Source organism: Phoca vitulina, unplaced genomic scaffold, assembly GCF_004348235.1.
Source record: "Phoca vitulina isolate PV1807 unplaced genomic scaffold, GSC_HSeal_1.0 scaffold22, whole genome shotgun sequence".
NCBI classification, from domain to species: Eukaryota; Metazoa; Chordata; class Mammalia; order Carnivora; family Phocidae; genus Phoca; species Phoca vitulina.
In genome coordinates, this window is record NW_022589725.1 from 13081834 (window position 1) to 13105713 (window position 23880).

General features: G+C 42.4%; 1 protein-coding gene across 1 annotated transcript in view; it reads left to right on the plus strand.

Moving 5' to 3' along the window:
- The first annotated feature begins 5850 nt into the window (after positions 1 to 5850).
- The window catches only part of CSNK2A1 (casein kinase 2 alpha 1), a 51061-nt gene continuing 33031 nt past the window's right edge, over positions 5851 to 23880 (plus strand). The window contains exon 1 of the mRNA XM_032419268.1: positions 5851 to 5968. The gene's annotated coding sequence lies outside the window, so the exon portion shown is untranslated. The remainder of the gene's footprint in view (positions 5969 to 23880) is intronic.

Below are 23880 nucleotides of genomic sequence, written 5' to 3' on the forward strand. Positions count from 1 at the left end.
AAGTCTGTGGCTTACAGCAACAAATATTAATTTCTCCCTCTCTCATCTGCAGTCTTTGGGGTTTGGCTGATCTTGCCTGAGCTCTGTGGGGCTTGGCTCCACGTTACGTCTGTCGTGTGTTTCTTCCACTGTTCCACACCAGCCTGTTTGATGCTGGGGCTTTGGATAGAAGCTCTAGGTTCCCTAAACAGTACAGAACATTCTCCTCCTAGCTGTTTAGCTGTCAGTCAAAAGGGATAGAGGTCATGAAAACATACAATTTAAAGTTTAATACAAACTCAACATCAAAACACAAAACTTTCTTCACACAGACCTTCCTACAGAAACTTCAACTGGGACTCTTGTTTCAAAAGACGCAATGCACCAATGACAGTCCCATCCTTATGGTTGAGGAGGAAACTCCCAGGGGCGATATTGAAAACAGAAGACCTTGGGGCGCCTGGGTGGCTCAGTCGTTAAGCGTCTGCCTTCGGCTCAGGTCATGATCCCAGGGTCCTGGGATCAAGCCCCGCATCGGGCTCCTGCTCGGCTGGGAGTCTGTTTCTCCCTCTGCCTCTCCTCACCTCCGCTCGTGGTGCTCTCTCTCTCTCTCAAATAAATAAATAAAATCTTTAAAAAAAAAAGAAAGAGGGGCGCCTGGGTGGCTCAGTCGTTAAGCGTCTGCCTTCAGCTCAGGTCATGGTCCCAGGGTCCTGGGATCGAGCCCCGCATCGGGCTCCCTGCTCCGCGGGAAGCCTGCTTCTCCTTGTCCCACTCCCCCTGCTTGTGTTCCCTCTCTCGCTGTCAAATAAATAAATAAAATCTTTAAAAAAAATAAAAAATAAAAAAAAAATAAAAAAAAAAGAAAGAAAGAAAGAAAGAAAGGAAAGAAAGAAAGAAAGCAGGAGACCTCTTAAGGCTTAGGTTGGAACTTACACATTGTCACTTTCATCTACATTTCACCCGCCAAAACATATCCCATGGCCAAGCTTAATATCAATGGAGTATAACCAGCCCTGGCTGGGGGGAGAACATGACAGTCACTGAATAGTAACCTAATCTGCCACAAGATATTTCATGCTACATCCTCTCTTTTTTCTTTCTTTCCTTCTTTCCTTCCTTCCTCTTCCTTTCTTTCTTCCTTTCTTTAAGATTTTATTTATTTATTTGAGAGAGAGAGCGCGCACCAGCGGGAGGGAGAGGGGGAGGGGCAGGGGAGAGGGAAAAGCAGGCTTCCCGCTGAGCGGGGAGCCTGAAGTGGGGCTCGATCCCAGGACCCCAAGATCATGACCTGAGCTGAAGTCAGGTGCTAAACTGACTGAGCCACCCAGGCGCCCCTCTTTCTTTCTTTTTAAACAGATGAGGAAACTAAGGTTCAGAGACATCAAATAAGTTGTCCAAGGTTATACTACTAGTAAATGACAGAGCTGGAATCCAACCAAGTTAGAGTCAAGTTTACAAATGTCATGGATGCCAGGCCAAGGGATTTGGACTTTCCCTGAAGGCAATGAAATGCCACTGAAAACTCTTGAGCAAGAAAGGAACATAGTGGTTAATAAACTTTCTTCCAGTGGCAGTGTGTGCAGGATGCCTGGGAGAGGGAGAGGGAGGGGCTCCCCGAGGTAGTTATAAAACTTCAGGCCAGAACTGATAAGGGACCGGGCTGGAACAGTGTCAAGAAAAAGGGGGAGAAACAGTAAACGTAAAAACCAAATAGAAGAAGACAGAGGTGAGAGACAAACTGAAGGACATTTTAAAAACGCTTTTTCTTGGGCGCCTGGGTGGCTCAGTTGGTTAAGCAACTGCCTTCGGCTCAGGTCATGATCCTGGAGTCCCGGGATCGAGTCCCGCATCGGGCTCCCTGCTCGGCAGTGAGTCTGCTTCTCCCTCTGACCCTCCTCCCTCTCAGCTCTCTGTCTCTCATTCTCTCTCTCTCAAATAAATATATAAAATCTTTAAAAAACAAAAAAACAACAAAAAAAAAACCGCTTTTTCTTTATAGAGGGTTGAAATAAAAATTCATGTTTGTTACCAAAAAAAAAAAATTTCAAACAAAAAAAATTTGCACAACACAGACGAAAGTGTTTAAAGTCCTCTCCTCTTCCTCTCTTCTGAGATAAGCTCCATTAATAGTCTGTGGTAAATCCTTCCTGAACTTGGTCTAAAACTATACAACCCGTATACATCTACCCATTTTTAAATGTGTTTTTAAAATGTGTTCTGACCAAACTTTTGTTTCATCTCTTGCTTTTCATTCCATAACAGGATGACAGAGCCAGGTTTCCGTGTCAGGACATTATATTGTCATTCTTTTTAACACCTTTGCCACTGGCAAGCTGGGGGACCCCGTACAGGTTGTTTAACCTCTCTGAATCTTGGGTGTGCTTCGTCTCTGAATGGGGACAAAAATGTCGTTGCCACACAGGGCTGTCACGAGGATTAAAAGAGCTCATACATATAAGGCCCCTTGTACAGTGTCTGACGAATACGAAGTTCTCAAAAAATATTAGCTCTTGTTGTTCATAGCTCCATGTTTAGCTGCATGATAATTTATCTAACCAGGTCCGGGCATATGATCACTTCGTGTGGTATGTTTGCAAAGTCAGCCACAGCCATTCCAGCTTTCCCGGTACACGTGACTCTTTGCAGCATGACTTTGGTGTTTTTCTCATCGAGAGATGGAGTCTATTTCTACTCTCCTTGAATCTGAGCTGGCCATGGGACAGGCTTTGCTCAAAATGCAATGAGAGTGATGCTCTAGCACTTCTGAGCCTAGGCCTCAAGAGGCCTTGCTGCTTTTGTTCTTTGCCTTTTGGAGGCCATCATGTGAGGAAGCCTGAGCTAGCTGCTGAAGAAGCCACGTGAAAGAGAACCAAGGCACTCAAGCCGCCTGGGCAGCCGGCAGTCACATAAATGAGGCCATACAGGGCCAGCCAGCTCACCAACGTGCTCACTGACCGCAGATGTGGGAGTAAGACCATGCACAGCAGAAGAGAACTGCCCTAGCTGAGACATGTCCATACTGCCAATCTACACCAGCAGAAGCAAATAAATAATTGTTGGTTTAAGCCACTCTGTGTTTGGGGTGCTTTGTTAAGCAGCAGTAGAAAGCTGATACATTTAGGTTTGGTGCAGAGAGGATGACCCAGGTTGGAATGCAAGGTCTGTCACTGCATGTGACCTTGGTCATGTCTCGTAATCTCTCTTGGCCTCGATTTCCTCATCTGTGCAATGGGATACTTTTAGTCCCTACCTGATCAGGCTGATGGGAGGGTTAAATGAGATGATGAACAGTCACCGTGAGGCACAGAGCAACTGCTACAACTCTTAACTGTGATTATTGCTGTTGTTGTTCGAAGGCAGTCTCGACTGAGAGTTGTAATGTGGGGTGTCAGGAAGAATAAGTGATAAAGATAACTGAGCTGGTCTTTTGGAGCCTCCATAACTGGGTGAACATTGGAGAATGGGAGCTTCTTGGGACAAGAGACCTATACCAGGCTGGCCAGGGAGATGGCAGGGGTTAGGGCTCGTTCCTGTCCTGCTTAGTGTGAAGGATTGTATGTTGTGTGCCTGGGTGAGCTCTCCGAATGAGGTCATAGATGGACGCTGGAACTGGATGGAAGAATGAAGAACTGACCCCGTAGGAGGGGCTGAGACCATAGGAAGGTGTGAAGGCTAAACCTTGGGCAATATCCCCACTCTTCTCACATGAATCCCAGACTCCTTACCATGGCCTGAATGCCCTGCCCATCTCTCCCACGAGATTCCCTACCCTCTCTCCCTCACTCACAGTGCTTCAGCCACCCTGGCCTCCTTCCTCAAACTTACCCAACTCTTTCCTGCTTCAGGACCTTTGTACTCACTGCTCCCTTCTCAGAGGGAATTTCTGAACCACTCAAGCTGAAGTGCTCCCCTTTTAGTCTTTTCCATAACTACTTATCTTTTTCCTTCATAGCATTTTTTGCTACCTGAAACTATGTTGTTTATTTATTTGTTTACCCACGTATTATTTGTTTCTCACTTTAGAAAGTGAGTTCCACGAGGAATTGGTGTCGGTCTTGCTCATACCCCAACCCCAGCACTTAGCACTGTGTCCGGCTCATAGCAAGTGATTAATAGCTGTGAACTGAATAAATGTGAACAAAGGATCCATGACAGCTGGCTCAACAAACAAACAAACAAGATCCAAGAGCCAAGTGGAAGGCCAGTCATTTCCTTAAAAAGGTCTTCATGAAAATCTTGGGATCATCTTGTCGAACTCCTCAGCCCACAGGTGGGGAAACAGGCCCAGAGAAGAGGGTTACCCACCTTCGAGCACCCAGAAAGCCATTACTGTAGATTCCCAGCCCCTGGGGTCAAATGCTGCAGACCTGTCTGGCAGATAAGCCCAGAAAACTCACAGCCACCTCCTTGCGGTCATTGCTGTGTGTCTGCAGTTGCGGCAACCCCCATCGTATAGGGAAGGAAATTGCCCCTTTGGGAGCAGAGGTGCCAGTAAGCTGACAAACTGTGAAAGGGGGGCTGGAGAGGGTGGGAAGGCCCATTCCTGGGCCAGGCAGCTATTTTGAGGCAGCTCAGGGATAATAGCTGGTACCAAAATAACCCAACCTCCTCACCCTTGTTCCAGCCCTCACACCTCTGCCCCACTAGAGGTGAGGCTAACACTTGAATTCCTCTCAGTAACACACCAGTTTTTAGCAGGGCCTGCGGAGAGGACAGTGATCATCACACCCAGCCCTGTCCACTGGGGGCTCACAGTCTGACGGAGGAGGCAGGCTAGGGACCAGTCAAGGCTGCTGAATGGTGGTGCCTACGTCTGGGGAAGCTCAAGGGAGGGTAGATCCCCAGAAGAAAGGACCCCTGAATTAATTCAATGGACATACGAAGTTAGCCAGTTCAGGGGGTGACAGTAACAGAAGTAACCGCCAGCGCAAAGGGAGGGAGGCAACACAGATAAGCTCCAGGAATAGTTGGCAGTTTTAGTAGGTAGAAGCATCAGAAATATGAGAGGGGAGGGGCACAATAGGAGGCTAGAAAGGGGGGTGAGTGGGCTGTCCAATTTATCTAAGAATTTGGATGTCAAGAGAAGAACTTAGGCTATCTTCGGTGCACAAAGGAGAGCCCTGGAAGATTTTTATCCATAAGGACGCCACGATCAGGTTGGCAAGATATAAAGTGCCCTGTGGCTGCTTTGGGGAGGTTGTCTGGGCCAGGGGAGGGGGAGGAGGGGCAGACCGAAGGAAGAAAACACTTTATTCTAGATGGGCAGTTCTAAATAGGACTCCTGTAGGAGACAGGAATTGAGCCTCAGTCTCTCCAGGGCTTGGATCATTACTCCCTCGACTCCCGCGCCACACCACCCCGAGGGTTCAACTTTCGTTCTTTTGTTGCGAACTCAAAGTTTGAGCAGAGCAAATGTGCTGCTGGAACCCTAACCCTAGTCGAGGGGTCCGAGCAAGAGACTCCATCTCCCAAAATGCTTCGCTTTACAGCCCTGCGGGTCGCGCATGCTTCAAGAAAGACCGGCCGGCTTGCCCACCGGTCAGCTGGGTGAAGTGCAGGAAACATGGGGACCGCCATCTTAGCTTGGGGCAAACCAATTGTAAACCTATGGGAGGTTCTTCTTCTCTGCCTCGTCAGTTCTTAACAGGTACTAAAATAAAATGCTCTTAATTATTGCAAATCTCTTTATTATGCTTTACATTGGAATTTCTTCCATTTTGCCCCCCAATTCGGAACTGCACCTGCAGGGATACAGTAGCACATCCCAGCATGGCCGCACTCAGCCAGGTTCCGCTGGGGGTGGAATCGGAAGCGGTCCCGCCCCGCCTCCTGGTAGGAAGGGGGTTTCCGCTTCCGGCAGCGGCGGCTGCAGCCTCGCTCTCGTCCCTGCGGCTGGCGGCGGAGCCGTGTGTCTCCTCCTCCGCCGCCGCCATATTGTCTGTGTGAGGCGAGGGGAGAGCGGCCGCTGCTGCCGCTTCCACCACAGGTACGGTGGGAGCCGCCAGGCGAGGTCGTTGGGTGTGGAGGTGGGCCCAGGATGGGACAACGGGGCGCGGTCTCCCCTCGCGCTCCCAGCGGACTCCGGAGCGGCCCGTCGCCTTCCCCTGCCCCCCCCCACACACACACACCAGCCGAGGCCCCTGCAGCCCATCGGGGAGGCCTGGGGCCACCCTTCAGGACGGGGAGTGAGGCTTCGTAGGCAGAGGCTGATGTGAGGGTGGGAACTGGCTTTCGGGAGTCCGGCTTATTGCGGGGGAGAGGGCTGGACTGGGGCGGGGACTAGGGGGCAACTTGGAGGAAGGGGTCGCCGGAGGGGGAAGGGAGCTTGAGGGGTGGGGCCACTAGGGGATGCTGGGGGAGGGTGCCTAGGGGAGTGGTGCCTGCTGGGTAGGGTGGGGTGAACCTTCCCGCGGAGCGGAGCAGATGGAGTGGGGGCCTTCTAAGGGTCCCTCTGGGCCAGGCGGGCTTTCCACCTGCAGACTGGGGTGCAAGGGAGAGGGAACCCCGGGCGAGGTCGCTGGGGAGAAAGGGGGAGGGGACCACGAAGTGGGGCAGAATGGGTGGAGTAGGAGTTAAGGGTTAGTTGAGAGCCTGGGAGGAAGGGAAGTATGTAGGATGAAAGCTTGGCCAACAGTATACATATTAAGTTTGTGACCTTTTGAAAGAGTACGACTTTTATTTTGGTTTCGGTTTTTTTTGTTGTTTGTTATTTTGTAGCGTTGGAACATTTCTAGTCTAGGCAGGTGATGGGTGGAGCTTCAGTAGTTTGTTTTTTGGAAAGCAAAGTCAGGGTCGGAAGAAGTAGCTTCTTGACTATTGCCATTGTGGGAAAGGAAGAGTTCTGAAAAGAAGGTGGTAAATTAATTTGGGAAGACTTGATTACCTTTCAGCTGCTGAGTTCTATGAGGAGGGGGCATGGGGAGAGGACATGAAAAGAAAACTGGAAAGGGAAGATTTTTCTATGAGTTGGGAGACTGCATTACATCTAAGGAGTGGCAATACAGGCTAGTGGTAAAGAACCAGAGTGCTTGGGTTCTCAAATATCATGCCATTACTACTTACCTGTGTGTCCTAATCTTTGTAAACCTTGGTCTTCCTATCTGTAGAGTGGGGGCAGTATTTCCTAGATCATGCAATATGGTGAGCAATAAATAAGATAATTTGTGTCAAGTGCTTACCGCAGTGCCTGACAGGTAGTAAGTGCTTGATTAAAGGGACTAGGTGGTATATTTCGGCTTCCTCTGTCCTGCGTAGAATTTGTGGTCAAGAATCTAACAGGCAAGGGGCGCCTGGGTGGCTCAGTTGGTTAAGCGACTGCCTTCAGCTCAGGTCATGATCCTGGAGTCCCGGGATCGAGTCCCGCATCGGGCTCCCTGCTTGGCAGGGAGTCTGCTTCTCCCTCTGACCCTCCCCCCTCTCATGCTTTCTCTCTATCTCATTCTCTCTCAAATGAATAAATAAAATCTTTAAAAAAAAAAAAAAAAAGAGAATCTAACAGGCAAGACTGAAGAATATTACCTTTGTAGTAATTGTTGCAGTTTCTTGTTTTGTTGTAAGTCAGTTGACTTAATTGGCTTGGTGGACCTTTGACTGAAAGACCAGGACCAATAACTTGATCTTCCTCAAGTCATTTTAAAAACTTCACCTGCTGTTTTATCTGGGCAGGTTTATCCTTGTGTGACTTTGAAATACTTGACTTTCATGTGCCATTGGGGGAGGGTACATGACTTCAAGAAAGAATGAAAAGATTTGAAATTTGCTTAGATTGATTTATCAACTGCTTACAAAGTTAGGTCACCCTGGGGCGACTTTTGTTTTAAAAAAAAAAAAGAAAAGCAAACATGCCCAGTTATGTTCTCTTGTATGGAATAAAATAGAGAAGAGAAGCACACATTTAAGGGGAACATTGGGTTACTTCTATGTAATGGGTTTATTGCTTTGCTGTTTGGGGATAAAACAAGTGGCAGCTTCTTTCCCACAGTGTATTTTTAGTTCTCTTGTTGCCTAGCCACTGTTACAGGGTGAGTCTTTGATTTTACCCTGAACAGACACCTTTACTTCACATACTCCTTTGGACAAAGGGGAAATTTTCTTTAGGAACTGAGTTTAAAGCCCTACATAGGGTTTGGGTTTGTAGTCGACAGAATGCCACCCCTGCCAAAAAAGATATCTATACTTTATTCCCAGAATCTGTAAATATGTTACATGGTAAAAGGCACTTTACAGATCTTACTAGGGTTAAGAATCTTAAAATAGGAAAACTATTTTGCATTTCGTGGGTAGGCCCAACCTAATCACACGTGCCCTTAAAAGCAGAGAGCTTTCTCCACTTTGGAGTCAAGAGAGGGGAGAAGGGTGAAATCAGAGATTCCAATCATGAGAGGGACTCCATTTGCTGTTGCTAGAGGGGGCCACATAGAAAGCATGAGAAGGAATACGGGCAGCCTCTAGTAGCAGAGACCAGCCCCAGCTGACAACCAGCAAGGAAATGGAGACCTCAGTCCTACAACCACAAGAAACTGAGTGAGTTTGACCAACAACCTGAATGAGCTTGGAAGTGGATTCTTCCCCAGAGTTTCCAGCAAGGAATATTCCTTGATTTTGGCCTTGTGAGACCCTAAGCAGAAAACATAGCCACGCCCACCTAACTTCTGACCCACAGAAACTGTGAGATAATGAATTTCTATTGTTTTAAGCCACTCCTGTTTGTTGTAATTTGTTATGGCAGCAGTAAAACACTAGTATAGATTTTTGGTACCTGGAGTGGGATACTGTTACCCAAAAACGTGGAAGTGGATGAAAGCCAGAAAATATTTGAGGAGTATGATAGAAAAGGCCTGGAACAGATTGTAGAAATATGGATGTTGACTGCAAGTTAGGGCCAGGTGGCAATGACATGGGCACTGGAAACTGGAGGAAAGAGAATCTTTGTTACATAGTGGCAAAGAAGTTTAGAATTGTATCCTGTGGTTATGTGGAAGAGAGAGCTGGTAAGTGATGAACCTGGCTATCCAGCAGAGGAGATTTCCAAGCAGAGTGTTGAAGGTGCAGTCTGGTGTATTTGTGGATATGAATCTGACTAATGGAGTGAACCCCTGTGAAATTTGTGGAAAGTCCATGAGGTCCTTGAGGATTTTATACTATCAGAAACAATGCCAGCTTGGATTGAAAAAGACAGTAGAAAGTTAAAGAGGGCTATTAAAACCCCCAAATTCCAGGCAGGAAACAGGCTGGTAAAACTCAGGTGTGAGTTTGCTGCTTTTCATTAAAAAAGGTGGGTGACTCAGAGGGTGGAACCAAGAGCACAGAGAGGTGGACCTGAAAGCTACAGAGGATTTTGCCCTTTCTTTGAAATGGAACAGAGTTTGCCCAGATTTTGAAACTGCTTTGGACCAATGGATCTGTTTTCTCTTCCATTTTTCTTGTTGGAACTGGAATGTCTTTAACTGCTGCCCTGTGCCTGTCCCACCATTGTCTGTTGGGAGCAGATAACTTTTGTTTTCAGGAATTGTGCCCCATGAGTTTTACTTACTGTATTATGCCCAGAGCCTCATCTACACCTGATTTAGAAAATGAGATTAGGGACTTTTTAATTGATGAGCTTTAGGTGAGATTTTTGGACTTTGAGTTGTTGCTATAATGGAATGAGACCTTAGGATGTGGGATGGATGTATTTTGCATTTGGGAGAGATATGAATCTCTGGAGGTCAGACGGTGGGCTGTGGTAGATGAAATGATACCCTGCCCCCCCATCCCTGGAATCTGAATATTAACATTATGTGGCAAAAGGGACTTTGCAAATGTAATTATGGTTTAAGTATTTTAAGATAGGAAGATTATCCTGGATTTTCTGAGTGGGTCCAGTCTAACATGAAGGCAGAGAACTTTCTCCAGCTGGAGTCAGAGAGATGGGCAGAACAAGTCAGAGATTTGAAACATGAGAGGGACTTGACCTGCCATTACTGGAGGGGGGCTTCATGGAAAGCATGTGGGCAGCCCTGCCTGACAGCCAGCAAGGAAATGGAGGCATCAGTCATACAACCCAAGAAACTAAACTTGGCCAACAATCTAAATGAGCCTGGAAGCAGATTTCTCCCTGGAGTTTCCAACAAGGAAAAGAGCAGCGTGGACATCTTGATTTTTGGTCTTGCAGGACCCTAAGCAGAAGACCCAGCCACGCCCACCTGACTTCTGGCCTATAGAAACTGAGATAATAAGTTTGTGTTGTTTTATATTTGTGGTAATTTGTTATAGCAACAATAGAAAACTAATAGAGGGGGTTTTGGTGATTTTATTTAAGAATTTTGGGGAGATTATTTTCTAGAGAACAAAAGTAGCAAGGATTATTTTGCAAAGTGATTTGGTCCTAGAAGACTTCACAGAGTAATTGTGTTGAGTGGAACCTATGCCTTTTTTCCTTGGTGTTTAAATATCCTGTTACTGTCCTTAAGTGCAGTTTGAATTGGCTAGATGACTAGCTTGGTAAAATGTAGATTCTAGAGTTCTAAGCCATTTTGGTAGGATTTATTCTATAAATAGGTGATTTTCCCATGCCTATAATAAATGTCTTGGATTAATGACATAATTTCTTCATTACTTTTTATTGGTTAAATGAAGCAGTGAGTTTATATGAGAGCCCTTTAAAGACTTATTTCCAACTTTTTATTTATTTATTTTTAAAGATTTTATTTATTTATTTGACAGAGAGAGACACAGCGAGAGGGGGAACACAAGCAGGGGGAGTGGGAGAGGGAGAAGCAGGCTTCCCGTGGAGCAGGGAGCCCGATGCGGGGCTCGATCCCAGGACTCTGGGATCATGACCCGAGCCAAATGCAGACGCTTAACGACTGAGCTACCCAGGCGCCCCTATTTCCAACTTTTTAGAGGAGATGGAAATGGGTGATCTTTTTTTGCGAATTGATAACCACCTCTGTACAGTATAGTCTGTTCTTTTTACACCTCCTACCCCAACCCAGAGTTGTTAAAGTCTTTTCTCCCTGTCATTATCATTTGAGGTTAAGAGTCAGATTTGGGAATTATAATTACAGAATGGAGTTCTAGCTTTTAAGAAAGCCTGTTTGTTTTTGTTCTGCAATAGTATCCTATTGATTAGATTAATAAAATGGACTCTCAACTTTAGTGAGAACTTCAGAGGTTGGAGGAAAGAAGTCCAATTCTTTTTGAGTTAGTTACCTGAATAGAAAGATGATTATAAAATTAGAACATTTCAGGGTATGAAGGACTTCTGAGACTGTATTTTTGACTTTAGGGTTTAGAATAAAGGAAATTGGGCCACACGAAGGTTAAGTGGCTCAACCAAGAATCAGCCCTAGAGCTGGCCTAGAATGCTGGTCCAGGCAATAGAGATTCATGGCTTTTGAACCATATTCCCTGTGCACCCTTGCCTTGCCCTTTTTCTAGGTTTTACCTTGGACAGATTCTCTGTGCCTCACTTTCCTCATGGAGTCATTGTGAGAATCGCCATAGTGGTTGTAACAGATTTAGCACAGTACCTACCATATGAAGGGCCCCAGAGATAGATGTTAACTGTTACAACATTTATGATAATTGTTTTGGCAACTGTATGACAACCTCTGCATAATACAGTCAATTTGTATAAGTTTAGAAACTGACAAATGATATGACTTGTTGGATTAGGTGTAAGGTAAGGTCTTAGCACTTTAAGGTAATAATGTTTGTGATACTTGATTGCTTGATTTTGTAAAGATTTTATTTATTTATTTATTTATTTGACAGCAAGAGAGGGAACACAAGCAGGGGGAGTGGGAGAGGGAGAAGCAGGCTTCCTGCTGAGCAGGGAGCCCAATGCGGGGCTTAATCCCAGGACCCTGGGATCATGACCTGAGCCAAAGGCAGATGCCCAACGACTGAGCCACCCAGGCACCCCGTGATATTTGATTTAGAATGAAAAACTGATTGGGGAGCCTGGCTGGCTCAGTCAGTGGAGCATGCAGCTCTTGATCTCGGGGTTGTGAGTTCGAGCCCCAGGTTGGGTATAGAGATTACTTAAAAATAAAGTCTTTTTAGAAAAATGAGAAGTGGATTTGATCCTTGGTCTATCACAATTCATTGGATGACCTGGGCCAAGTTTGTTTCCCAAGAGAATTAGTGTATTTGTACACCTAAATGTCTTTGAACTCCTAAAATGGGTAATTTCAAAAGTGGTAGATCATTTAGTTGTTTCTTAGTAGAAATCTGGGCCAGCTAGCTTTTCAAATAAAGAAATTCCTCCAGGATTAAGGAAAAGGAACTGCAGTCATTTTAACAAAGGATATATTTACATTGGGTTATAGATAATTGGTAGTTTTTCTTAAATATTTGGTATTCTCTGGGGTAGATTTCAGCAGACCTAGTTGTTGACCAACACACATTTTCCCCCCCACATAGAAATATTGAGTCTTTTTAAAAGTTTAAGGTGAAAGAATTCACAGTATCATGCTAGGAGTGGTATTTCATTGGTTTCTACAAATCCTGTGTCTTTCAGCCTTAGATATGAGAAGCCTCCTTAGCAACAGTTGCTATGGTGGGCAGGCTTTTTTTTTTTTTTACATTAGTGGTGATAATGTTTTCTTGCATAGAAAATATTGGTTATCTGATGTGAGGGTTTTAGGGTTAAATACCAGGGTACATTTAGAATAATCTTTTATAATTTATATGTGTCACATTTTAAATGCCTTTATTTTGGCCACTTTTTTCTTTTTATACTTTCTTGTCTCATGGATTTTTCTGACAGGTTTTTATTAGCTGAAACATTTTAATCTGCTTAGAAAAGTGAACACTTGGGCGCCTGGGTGGCTCAGTCGTTAAGCGGCTGCTTTCGGCTCAGGTCGTGATCCCAGGGTCCTGGGATCGAGCCCCCACATCAGGCTCCCTGCTCTGTGGGAAGCCTGCTTCTCCCTCTCCCACTCCCCCTGCTTGTGTTCCCTCTCTCATGCTGTCTCTCTCTGTCAAATAAATAAATAAAATCTTTAAAAAAAAAAAAAAAAGGAAAAGTGAACACTTGGAATTTTTCTGAAGTTATGAGTAATGCGCTAATGGCCATTTCTCAGTTTAGCTATCTCATTAATGTTCTGTAAATTTTAAGAAAGCAACCCTGTTAAAAATGAATGGATAAATTATTTTCCTTTACAAATTGAATTTCTAACCAGTCAAAAGATGTTACTTGTTCAACAGACCCTGAGTGCCTACTACATACCTGGTAGGTGCTGTGCTAAGGATCTCTAGATAGTCCCTGTCCCCAAGCTTAGAATTAAATGACATTTTGTAATCATGTATCATTCCACAACTTAGTAGCTTTCTGAGATGTTTTCTTATGAAAACTCCTGTTGGCTTTGTATCTTTTGGGGGCGGGGAGGCTTTGTATCTTAGGTATGGTTTCTGAAACAGCTACAGAAATCTGTAGGGGAGGGATTGAGAATTTCTCTTTTTTTTTTTTTTTTTTTTTTTTTTGAGAATTTCTCATTTTTAATGGAATTCTTTAACTGAGATTGCAGGGGATGGGCAAACAGGATAGTTGGAAAGAACTCCAGCTTTGGAGTGAAGTGACCAAATTTGGAGCTTACTTAACCCTCTTAAGCCTGGATTTTGCCATCTCTCCAATTGGGATAGCAGCTACCATGGACAATTTATTTTTATTTTATTTTTATTTATTTATTTGACAGAGAGAGACACAGCAAGAGAGGGAACACAAGCAGGGAGAGTGGGAGAGGGAGAAACAGGCTTCCCGCTGAGCAGGAACAGGGCTTGGTCCCAGGACACTGGCTGGGATCATGACCTGAGCCGAAGGCAGACACTTAACGACTGAGCCACCTAGGTGCCCCCCATGGACAATTTATTAACCTTCAGTTTCTTCCTCTGTAAAATGAGGATAGTAGTAGTACTTGCCTCAGAGTGTTCTTGTGAGGATTAATAACTAAAGCACCAGTTAATGTTTTCTCAGGGTTACTGTGAGGATGAAAATTTCATTTTATAAAATGCTGGGTGCCTGACTAACATGAATTCTTTCTCTTTGCTGTAGTGGAGACAATGTGTTCTTTGCAGTGCTGCTACTCTTTACTCTATTTTCATTTTCTGCTGCCAGGAGTTCTTATTTTTTAAAGAGGCCTTTTGATCTGTACTTCCTGTTTCTGGTGTGTCCTGCTGGGTGAGTGTGAGCTACTGAATTGGTGCTGGGTAGGGGTGGGTCGGTATATGAGTTACATCCAGTGTAGATTGCCTCAGTTGCTCAAGTACAGTGTACCTTGCCAGAGTGGTTATCTAGTCTTGGTGAATCTAAGGTTCTCTTCTAGATAGCAAAGTGAATCTTCCCATCTCAGACTCAGGGAAGGTTCAAGGTTTGCTCACCAAGAGCCGTGTGGACCTGGATCAGAGGTCTTATTCCCAGTGGTCCTTTGATCATAGTTTACTGGTGCTTGGTTATTATGTGTTAGGAATATGTTTGAAGAAGTTTTTCCTGTATTAACATTTTTATGTCCTATTCTCTCAGGTAATCCACTAACTTTCTTGTTTGCTCGTATTCTTAAATCAGACACCCTGTAGGCGGAGCATGAACCTATCTTTATCAGTACTTTAAAGTGATAAAGCATTCTCTGTATTTATGACTATATAGAGTGAATACAAATAATCATCTGCTTTGAAATCGGTCTCCCATCTTTTTTTTTTTTTTTTTAATCTTATTTACTTATTTGAGGGAGAGAGAGCACAAGCGGGTTGGGGGGGTGCCGAGGGAGAGGGAGAAGCAGACTCCCCGCTGAGCAGGGAGCCCACACAGGGCTCTATCTCAAGACCCTGAGATCATGACCTGAGCTGAAGGCAGATGCTTATGCAACTGAGCCACCCAGTTGCCTTGGTCTTCCATCTTTTAAAACCCAGTTTTTATACCATTGTGGCCTGTAGGCAGCCCATTCAGATAAGAGACTAATGAAGACTTCTGATTTTTGAAACTCACATCTCCACCCTTCATCTTGCCTCCACATTTAAAGCAACCCATTTCATTGTAATATTAATGGTAGGCTGTTAATGGAATTAGTGTGCAGAATTAGGGAAATAGTGTTGAATTAGTGAAAATAACCTATTTAGGCTTTGAATCCTAAACAGACTAGAATTCAAGTCTGGCCTCCATCATTTAGTAATCCTTTGATCTTTGGCAGGTCATTTATTCAACCTCTGAACCTCTTTCTTTCTCTTCCTCCCTTTCTTGTCTGTCTGTTCGTTCGTTCTTTCTTTCTTTCTCTCTCTCTCTCCCCCCCCCCCCACACACAGTGCTAGGTGTGGGGCGGTGGGAGGGGGAGAGGGAGAATGTTAAGCAGGTTCCATGCCCAACGTGGGGCTCAGTTTCACAACCCTGAGATCATGACCTGAATCGAAATCAAGAGCCGGGCACTTAACCAACTGAGTCACCCAGGTACCTCTGAACTGTTTATTATTATTATTATTATTTTTTATAAAGACTTATTTATTTTAGAGAGAGAGAAAGAGAGTGTGTCTGTGCATGTGGGGGAGGGGCAGAGGGAGAAGGAGAGAGAGAATCTCAAGCAGCTGGTTGCAGGGCTCGATCTCACAACCTGAGCCGAAATCAAGAGTCCAAGGCTGAATGGACTGAGCCACCCAGGTGCCCCTGCACCTGTTTATTTCTAAAATGGGAGTTTATGGGGCGCCTGGGTGGCTCAGTCGTTAAGCGTCTGCCTTCAGCTCAGGTCATGATCCCAGGGTCCTGGGATCAAGCCCCGCATGTGGCTATCTGCTCAGCGGGAAGCCAGCTTCTCCCTCTCCCACTCCCTCTGCTTGTGTTCCCTCTCTTGCTGTGTCTCTCTCTGTCAGATAAATAAATAAAATATTTTTTAAAATAAAAAATAAATAAATAAAATGGGAGTTTACATTTCCTTCCATGCCTGGTTTATAAGAGGCATTCAAATGGAAAGCAGTAGTTATTACATACATAAATGCTGGATTATACTTTAGATTACTCTAGATCTCAAATGAAGTTTTTGGTCTTTGTGTTCCAGAGGGTCATGGCCAGTGGAATTAAGTTTTAGATTATGACTTTATTTTGATTGTGTTGCCTGATAAAATGATACACAGATGAAGTCTTCTTTGCCCATGATTTATTATATTCTGTATTATTGGAGACAGTACTAGACTTCAAACTTCTGTCAGGTGTTGGAGGTAGAGCTGTGTTATTTCAAGTCAAACTGCTTGGCTTTCCTTATAATACTTCCCTTCATTGGAAGACCTCCAACTGTTCCTGTTATTTACGTAACATTGACCCTTTGATTCCTTTTCTGGCTTAAAGATAGAGAAATGAAATTCACACAGAGAGCCCAAATGTTAATGTTTTTTGTTATTCCATACTCATTTGTTTTATAGTAAAGCTTGAGTGTATTGCCTTTTAAAACAGGACTGTTGTAAATTTTGTAGATGGAAGTAAAGACAGGAGGCCCAGTAATGTGTTTGGGTTGTAATGTCTTAAATATTCTGCAGGTTTATGTAAGCAATAATTTTGTGAGTTAATCAGGTTTATTGTGAATATTTATATTGCAAATTTGGACCCTTAATAGGACCAGAAGAAACTTACACTGTTGTCTTTAAACGGGTAGTTTTCTTGCTTATTCAGTGTGTACTTGGAGTCTTGGGATTTGAAGGTCAGAGTTGGTTAAGGGGTCAAGGAGCTAATTGTTAACCTTTTAACCTGTATATTTTTCCCCAATTTAAAAATAAAACACCATGACTTACATGGCATTAGTTTGATAGGTAAGAGAGAATATTAATATTGTTCATGACCTTGAGACAAGAAAGTAGAATCATAAAGTGGAGGGAGAAAGGTGATTTCATTTAATATTACATTCATGTTTTTCCATTAACCTGTTTTCTTTTGGCTTATTCTTCCAAGTTAGGGTTGCGAGGTTTAGTTTGTATTTGTTGTTTTGTTTTTTGTTTTTTTGTGCCAATTACCTCCATCCAAATAGATGGTTTCTCAGAACAAATCATTGTTCATTAATGGTATATCTGGACTAGAAGGCTCAAAAGATGATTACATGCATATCCCTTGAAACAAGGGGAGTTATGAAATAGGTTTTTCAATCTACTGCACGGATTTTAGCAATTTCAGCTTGTGATCTCTGTATGTTATTTAAACCAGGATTTTTCAGCCAATGTACTACATCAGCGGGAGTTACAGATGGGCTAAGGTACTGGTCCCCTCAACCCTCTAGCCATTTGTGCAGGCTACAGGGCATCCAAGCCAATGACCTTGGGTCCAAAAGTCTTGATCACTCATCCCAGTATACCATACAAATACTATTTTCTCTTGGTGTTTTGACTTTTAAGAAGGCAGTAAGCACTGATTTAGAAAGTTTGGTAACTTTTTTTTTTTTTTAACAGTTTTAAGATGCAAAAGGTCACAAATCTTAAAATAATCTTGGCTTTAAATTTAGAAAAGACCATTTTAAAGTATCTCTCAGACCCTCAAGTAATTTTCTTTCCACATATAATTTGAGAGATATATTTTAGGGGTGTGTGGCTGGCTTAGTCGGGAGAGCATGTGACTCTTATCTCAGGATTATAAATTTGAGTCCCATGTTGGATATGGAGATTGCTTGAAAATAAAATCCTTTAAAAAAAAAAGAGAGAGATACTTTAAAAAGTAAGACTATAGGGGCATGTGGGTGGCTCGGTGCTTTAAGTGTCTAGCTCTTGATTTCAACTCAGGTCATGATCTCAGGGTCGTGAGATGGAGCTCTGGGCTCAGCGTGGAGTCCGCTTAAGGTTATCTCTCCCTCCCCCATCTCCCCGCCCACTTGCGCACGCTCACTCTCTTTCAATAAATAAAATCTTTAAAAAAAATAAGACTATAAACGATTCAAGTTTAGACACTTGTGAAGAAATTCAGGTTATTTTTTTATACAGTGAAGCAAAAACTAAAGTACCCATGCTTAAAACTGTTGTTTTCACCTGAGTGACTCTGAATGCCACTGTATCTTTTCTGAAGCTGACATTTTGTTAATGATTTGTCAAGCTTCCTTCTCATGCTAGAACATAAATTGAAGCCTAGGATACATTGTCTTCCTCTATCCCTTCAGGAAAGAGAAATTTAATTGTTTAATACTTGTTTGAGAAACAAATTGTTTAATATTGTTTGAGAGGGTGCCTGGGTGGCTCAGTTGGTTAAGCAACTGCCTTCAGCTCAGGTCATGATCCCAGAGTCCTGGGATCAAGTCCCACATCGGGCTCCCTGCTTCGCGGGAAGCCTGCTTCTCCCTCTGACCCTACCCCCTCTTGTGCTCTCTCTCTCTCTCAAATAAATAAATAAAATCTTTTTAAAAAAATATTGTTTGAGAAATTTAATTAATATTTATGTAAATTATCAAGTTAACCTTTTAAGATGGATATTTTACAATGTTAAAAATGGGATTTTTAATTCAGCTGGGGTTTACAGATTCCTCTGGGTCTGTAACAGAAGCTACAGACCTTTTCTTCAAAAAATGTACCTGCACAGGCCATTTTGTATATATTTACAGGGAGTTTCATGGACCTCTGATCTCATTGATGGACTCCATTTTCAATGCTATAATTTATGTAGCCCAAATAATAATTTCCCCTTTTCATTATTTTCAGTACTGTAACATTTGCCTGATTTATCATTTGTCACAGTATTATTCTTTCAACAAACAATTCTGGACCATATGCATCTTCTGTGATAGACTCCTGAGGGTACAGAGGCACTGTTTTCTACCCTTGGAATTTTGTCTAGCTAGAGAGACGGATGTGTGACAGTGCAGTGACCGTGCTAGATGGAAGGAGTAAACAAAGAGTGTTGTTGGAGTGCAGAGGAAGGGTCTTGACTGTTAGAATTTTTCTGTAAATCCATGTTTGATTCTGCATTTCTTAATTGGCAAAAGGTATATTGTGAATTCTAAATAGTCTTAAATTGAGAACTTAAATGTGCTTGCCACTGCATGTAATGCTGGATATTTTCTTTGCCCATATTTCCCCCATTTACCTTTGTAAGATATGTAGTATGTATTAATTAATTTTCTAATCTTACATATGTATTTAGTATAGAGCAGGGATTGCTAACCCAAATACCTACAGGAGTCAGACCAGTAAGATAAATGAACAGCCAGGTTTACCTATAGCATCTCCATTGGGTGGGTTCTAGAGCCCCATTGTTGGATAACACAGGTTAGCCGATTCAAATGATTTTTATCAGTGTAGGAATACAGAATTATTGTTACCTGACAGACCTACCTACTTTTTCTTCTTCTTTTGAGAAATTGAAGGTTAATTTTTTTTGTTTTTAGTGTTGGCAGCTAAGTCACACTTAAATATTTATAATGAAAAATTTTAATACATAATTCAGCTTGATAGCTGATTCACTTTAAGATTTATTTATTTATTTTAGAGCAAGAGCGAGTGTGCACACGTGAGTTGGGGGAGAGGGAGAGGGGAAGCAGACTCCATGCTGAGCGGGGAGTCCAGCTCGGGCTTGATCTTACAGCCCTGAGATTGTGACCTGAGCCGAAACCAAGAGTTAGACACTGAACCGACTGCACAACTCAGAGGCCGCATAGCTGATTCACTTTTTAAAAACACTGTGAAAAACTTGTACATGAATGTTCATAGCAGCATTGTTCATAGTGGCCAAAGAGAGGAAGCAGCGCAAATGTTTTATCACCTGATGGATAAACAAGATGTAGTATAGCCATCCAGTGGATTTAGCTATATAAAGGAATGAACTACCATGACAGAAACTACAACATGGATGAACCTTGAAAACATACTAAATGAAAGAAACCAGACACACAAAGTCACATTGTGTGATTGATTCCATTTATATGAAATGTCCAGGATAGGCAAATCCATAGATAGAAAGCACATTGGCAGGGGGAGGTGGAGCATTAGGAATGACTGCTATGGAGTATTGGGTTTCTTTTCGATGTGATAGAAATGTTCTAGAATCAGATAGTGGTGATGGTTGCACGTTGTGAATATACTAAAAACCACTGAGTTGTGCACTTGAAAAGAGTGAGTTTTAGGTCATGTGGATTTTATATGAGTTTTTAAAATTGAAAAAAAAAATACTATTGTGAGCCAAATGGGACATTGTTTGCTGTAGAACAGAATGAGTAGGCTGTGAATCTAGACAATAAATCACCACCTTTCTGTGACCTTACAGAGATTACTCCAATTTGCCTTCTGTAAAATGGGGAAGATAATACCTATGTCTTGGACTTGTTAGGTTTAAAAGTGGTAAATACAAATCCTAAGAAGCAGTCATTGACCCTCCATAGGCTTTCACGTATCATTAGAGTTGGAAGTCAGCCAGTGTTTGCTGCCCTGAGTTCCAGCCTGTTTTCTATTGTTGGCAAGTTTAGAAAAACCTACCCTGTTGTTTACTGCTTATTGGTCACCTACAGGAAGTATGGTTGTCTCCTGTGTAACCTCCATGACAGTAAAGAGTAGGAGAGGGTATTAATCCTTATATTCTGCAGTTTCCTCATATAATCCGATAAGTTAAATGACAGAGCCAAGGTCATATTTCGTCTCAGTGGTTCCAGTGTTCCCATTCTTTCTATAACCTCATGGTGCTTTTTAAATCCAGGCTTTATGTCTTTCAGTAATAACTTTCTGTGGCTCTATCATGGATTGTCAGGCACTGTGCTGTACACATGGGTAAATCACATAGCCTCATAAAAGCTTGTGGCTCCAGGGGCACCTGGGTGGCTCAGTCAGGTAAGTGTCTGCCTTCAGCTCAGGTTCATGATCTCTGGGTCATGGGATGGAGCCCCGTGTTGGGCTCCCTGCTCAGTGGGGAGTCTGCTTCTCCCTTTCCCTCTGCACTCCGACTCATGCTCTTCGTCTCTCTCTCAAATAAAAAAATAAAAATAAAAAATAAAGCTTGTGGCTCCAAAGAAACGTCTCTCACACATATTGACTGGTTTCGTATCTCATTGGGAAATAATAGTATCACTGTTTTACCTCTTGTGTTGGTGATGGATGTGCTTTACATGTAAGACCAAAGAACATCTTTAAAATTAGCTGCAGATCAAAAATATCCATCATACAGCCAAAGTGCTTTTCTCGATTTTGAACATGAGCAGGTCCGTATGCAACCAGATTGATTTTTACCAAAATATTGTATATTATTACCTTAAAAGTCTGTCAGACATTTATGGAACACATCCCTGTGCTAGGCACTGTGATAAATACAGGGCATATACTAAGAGAAATAAATTATGGTTTAGGTCCTTGAGTTTATAATCTATTGAGGAGAGAGAATGGCATAAACAAAACAATTGATAATGTAATGAGTATATGGGAGTGCTTTGGTCCCATAGAGGAGCACTTGGCTTATTTTGGAGAGGTATAGAAAGGCTTTATCATGGATGTAAAACTGGGCTAATTCTTGAAGGGTGAGTAAAGTTCCCCCTAGCAAGCATTATTGGAGGTCATAAAATTAAAGTCACAGAGAAGGAAAAGCATGGTCAGTACTCCTTTGCTTAATGTTTTAAAAGTTTAAAACTTTTTAAAGTGTTAGAAATGTTAATCTGTACAGTAGAAAGCCATTAGAATAGAGCAGAGGTTGTAAACTGATATCCAGTTACAGTACTGATTGAACTGGTTATGGGACTACTCAGGTTTTCATTTCTTCTTATGTTAGTTTTGGTAAATCTTTCCTCTAGGAATGTCAAATTTACTGGCATGAAGTTAATTGTGTTATCCTATGTTTAATTATCCTATATTTTAGGATACAGCATATGATAATTTCCCCCTTAAAATTTTTATTTTTAAAATTAATGTAAGTAAAATTGGTTCCTTTTTGTGTGCACAGTTCAGTGGATTTTAACACACACAAGAGATTCAGGTAACCACCATCACAACCAAGACAGAGCAATTGTATCACCTCCTTCATGTACCCTCAGTAGTCACACCCAGCCTCCCACCCCTATTCTCTGGCAGCCACTATTCTGTTCTCAGTTACTATAGTTTTATCTTTTCAGAAATGTTATATATGGGCGCCTGGGTGGCTCAGTTGGTTAAGCGACTGCCTTCGGCTCAGGTCATGATCCTGGAGTCCCTGGATCGAGTCCCGCATCGGGCTCCCTGCTCGGCAGGGAGTCTGCTTCTCCCTCTGACCCTTCCCCCTCTCATGTGCTCTCTCTCATTCTCTCTCTCTCATATAAATAAATAAAAAATCTTAAAAAAAAAAAAAAAAAAAAAGAAATGTTATATAAGTGGAATCAAACAATATATATTATTTTGAAACTGGCTTTTTTTAAACAGCAGGTTGCTTTTGAGATTCATTGAAGTTGAATCAATGGTTAGTTCCTTTTTATTGCTGAGTAGTAGTATTCCATTGTATGGATGGACCACAGTTTATCCATTTAGTTAATATTCTTTGGTGATTATTAATAGAGCTGCTGTAAATATACATGTGTGGGCTTTTATGAACATCTATGAGTGGGATTGCTGGTTCATGTGAAAAATGTAACTTCATAAGAAACTGCCGAATTGTTTTCCAGAACAGCTCTACCATGTCGCATTCCCATCAGCATGTGTGAGAGTGTTCAATTGTTCCACATCCTCTCTAGCACCAAGTATTTTCAATATTTAACTTTTAATTTTTAAGTAATTTTAGATTTACAGAAGAGTTGTGTAGAGTCCTTATATGCTCTTCACCCAGTTTCCCCTAGTGTTAACACTTCACATAACCGTAACACTTGATTGAAACTAAGAAATAAACACTAATACAATACTGTTAACTAAACTAAAATGGACTTTATTTGGATTTTACCAGTTATGTGCTTTTTCTGTTCCAGGATCCAATCCAGGATACCACATTACATTAGTCACCATGTCTCTTTAGTCTCCTCCAGTCTGTGATAATTTTTCGGTCTTTCCTTGATTTTCAAGACTGACACTTTTGGAGAAGACTGGTGAGATTATAGAATGCCCTTCGATTTAGGTTTGACTGATGTTTTCTCATGATTAGATTGTGGTTATGAATTTTTGAGAATACCATAGGTGACATGTCTTTCTCATCAGATTGCATCAAGGGTATATGATGTCAATGTAATTTATCTTTAGTGATGTTTAGGTTGTGTTTGCCAGGTTTCTCCACTCTAAAATTATTATTTCTCCCTTTACATACTTATTCATTAGAAGGGCTTTCCTAAGTCCAACCCGATTTGAAGGGGAAGAACATTAAGTTCCACCTCCTCGATGGAGGCATACCAAATAATTTGTGGACTATGTTAAACCACCAGAGTAATTAATGAGGATTGGGGGAGATTCTTAGAAACTATGCAGATAATCCTGTTTCTCCTAAAAGTTTTATTCACCAAGTTTAGCATCTGTCAGTGGATCTTGGCTACAGCAATTACTGTTGCTGGTCTAACGGAAATTTTCTATTTCTTTCTGCATGTATATGTAAGTTGGAATTCTTATGTAGGGAAGATTTTCAGAATTTAATTATTTAGTGTGGACTCACGGATATTTATTTTACCTTTAGGGTCACAATCTAATTCCATCATTATTACTCGGATTGTTCAAGCTTTGGCAATTGATGCTCTTTCCAGTTGGCTCCCATGTCCTTTTGACTACAAGATTTGCCAGGCTATCTTGTATTTTTCCTGCCCCATTCTAGAATCAGCCATTTCTCCAAGGAGCTGTCATTCCTTTTATTGGAGAAAATTACTGAGAAGCCAGGATGTGGGCACTGGTTATTGTCATTGCTACTCGTTGACACTGTTTCTGGGTGCTCTCAGTGGACAGAGCTAGGAATTTGCATTCAGTAATATTCACTCTTCGTTGTGTACAGTTCTGTGGGTTTTGACAATGCTTAGAGTAACAAATCCACCTCTACAGTATTACACAGAA